Here is a 2,774-nt window from a genome sequence, read left to right on the forward strand (position 1 = left end):
TGTACTTATTACAGTCATTATTAACCCTAACGCTCACCTTAACCCATAGTGACCTTATATTACCCAGTCCTTATCGCAAGTTCACGTGATACTGTAAAATAAAGTGCGACCGAGAAGTTATGGAGTGTGTGTGTGTGTGTGTGTGTGTGTAGTCAAAAGTTTGGAAACATTACGATTTTTTAATGTTTAAAAGTCTCTTCTCCTCACCAATGCTGTATTTATTTGAGTAAAAAATACAGTAAAAACTGTAATATTATTACTCTTTAAAATAGCTGTTTTCTGTTTTGATATAATTTAAACTGTAATTTATGTCCTGTGATCAAAGTTGAATTTTCAGTGTCTTCGGTGTCACATGATCCTTCAGAAATCATTCATTCAATTTATTTTAATAATTTAAATGATTAATAATGTTGTTGTTTTTTGGTCAATACTTAATATTTGTGTGGAAACAGTGATATATTTTATTTTTCAGGATTCTTTGATGAATATAAAGTTCTAAAGAAGAGCATTTATGAGAAATATAATCTTTTGTAACATTATAAATGTAGCTTTTGATCAATTTAATGTGTCCTTGCTGACCTCGGTAGTGTATCATGGTTTCCACACACACACACACACACACACACAAATTATATATATATATTCATCGCTGATAATAATCATAAATGCTTCTTGAGCATATATCTGCTTCTTGATATATATATCAGAATGATTTCTGAACATTGAAAAATAGTGTGTTACATGATTTAATTGTGTATGTCGTCCAATTCACTGCAGACACGCAAATGGATTCAAAATGTTCAAGCGTCCAACGTGATTTTGACGCTCTATTTGCGTTCGGTGTGAACGAAGCATAAAAACTCCTTCAGTAAAGCCCTTATGATATAAGTTGTATTAATCCACAGCCTAAGCAAACTCTCCACTCTTCTCCACAATGGAAACCCACTATATTTTAATTTCTTCTAATAATTCCAACATAATCGAATATTAAACACTATTAAACACAATCAAGTCTCCCCCTTTCTCATCTTGCTCAAAAACATTTAACACTTTTACATATAAAATAACAACACTTACTCTCTCTTGATTTAGCCATGTGCAAAGCATGCTGGGAACTAACAAGCCCCGCCCAGTTTCAGTTAATGCAATCATTCATGTTATCTCAACACAAACGGATTAAGTAAACTTCAATTTGATTTATATTTAACACAATCAAATTGAGTTAGGACCAAATGTATACACTCTAAAAAATGCTGGGTTAAACATAACCCAAGTTGGGTTGAAAATAGACTAACCCAACAATTGGGTTGTTTAAACCCAGCATTTAGGTTGTTTTAACCCAGCGGTTGGGTTAAATGGTTGCTTAAAACAACCCAATTGCTGGGTTAGTCCATTTTCAACCCAACTATGGTTATTTTTAACCCAGCATTTTTAGAGTGTATACATTTGAACAAGCAGTAAAGGATCAGTGAAGGGTCACTGAAGACTGATGATAAATTCAGCTTTGATCACAGGAATAAATTACATTTTACTATATATTCACATAGAGAACAGCTGATCTACATTAGAATAATATTTCAGATTTTTGCAGTAATTTTTGATAAAATAAATGCAGAAGAGACGTCTTTCGGAAACATTAAAAACTCTTTTGACGAGCACTGTGTACAGACGACTACTTCAGTAAACATCTATGTTAAAACAGTTTATGTCACATGATCTGTTCATGAGCAATGTGTGATTGGTTAGAGATAGTTAAAACGGTAACACTTTACAATACATGTGCACTAATATCTGGATTAATTCATGCTTAATAGAGTATGACTCATGAAGAACTAAACCATTTATTAATGATCACGATTCTACATGATTAATAGATTAACTAATATATGAATTGCTATTAATTAAATATGAAATCATGTATTAATTCCCTAATAACATATTATATTAACTAATAGTGTAAATGCATGTGTTAATTACCCCAATGGGTCAAAGCCATGCATTTCATCTCCCAGTTTTCTGCTTTAATGAATCATTAGCTATTGATTTGCAAAGTTTCATTATGATATGACTTCACTTGTTGAGGGACATGACTATTAACTATTAGGGGTGTAACGGGACACTGACCGACCAACTTGGGTTATTTTTAACCCAGCAGTTTTAGAGTGTATAATAGGCTAATATAGGTCATATATTTAGTGAAAGAGTTGATTTCTCTAGTGCACTCTAAAAAAATGCTGGGTTAAAAATAACCCAAGTTGGGTTGAAAATGGACTAACCCAGCAATCGGGTTGTTTTAACCCAGCATTGGGTTAAATGTTTGCTTAAAACAACCCAATCACTGGGTTAGTCCATTTTCAACCCAACTTGGGTTATTTTTAACCCAGCATTTTTTAGAGTATATTCTACTGAACCTGTTAGTGATGTCTAGTTTAATGTATGTTTAATGAAAATGACAAACACTTGTGTATAAATGATTATATTTCAACGAATTGGAGAAAAAAAACATTTCAAGTTAATGCAAAAACTGCCTTATGTGAAGTTCACATGTTTGTGTACTGTGTGTTATTTAAGTGTTGATTATTATATCTAAAAATAAATATCATCTGAATTTAGGCTAATAGTTTGGGCTCTGTTGTAAACCTTTAATATTAATGTGCAAGTAAGGGCTCCCTATATAGTTTACCACATTATCATTAAGAAACCTTTATTTATGATTCAGTTCATTTAAGGACAGACACTTTTTTTCCCCGTAAGCCACTGTTTAATATAAATAA

This window comes from Gobio gobio, assembly GCF_949357685.1.
Source record: "Gobio gobio genome assembly, chromosome: 20".
Taxonomy (NCBI): domain Eukaryota; kingdom Metazoa; phylum Chordata; class Actinopteri; order Cypriniformes; family Gobionidae; genus Gobio; species Gobio gobio.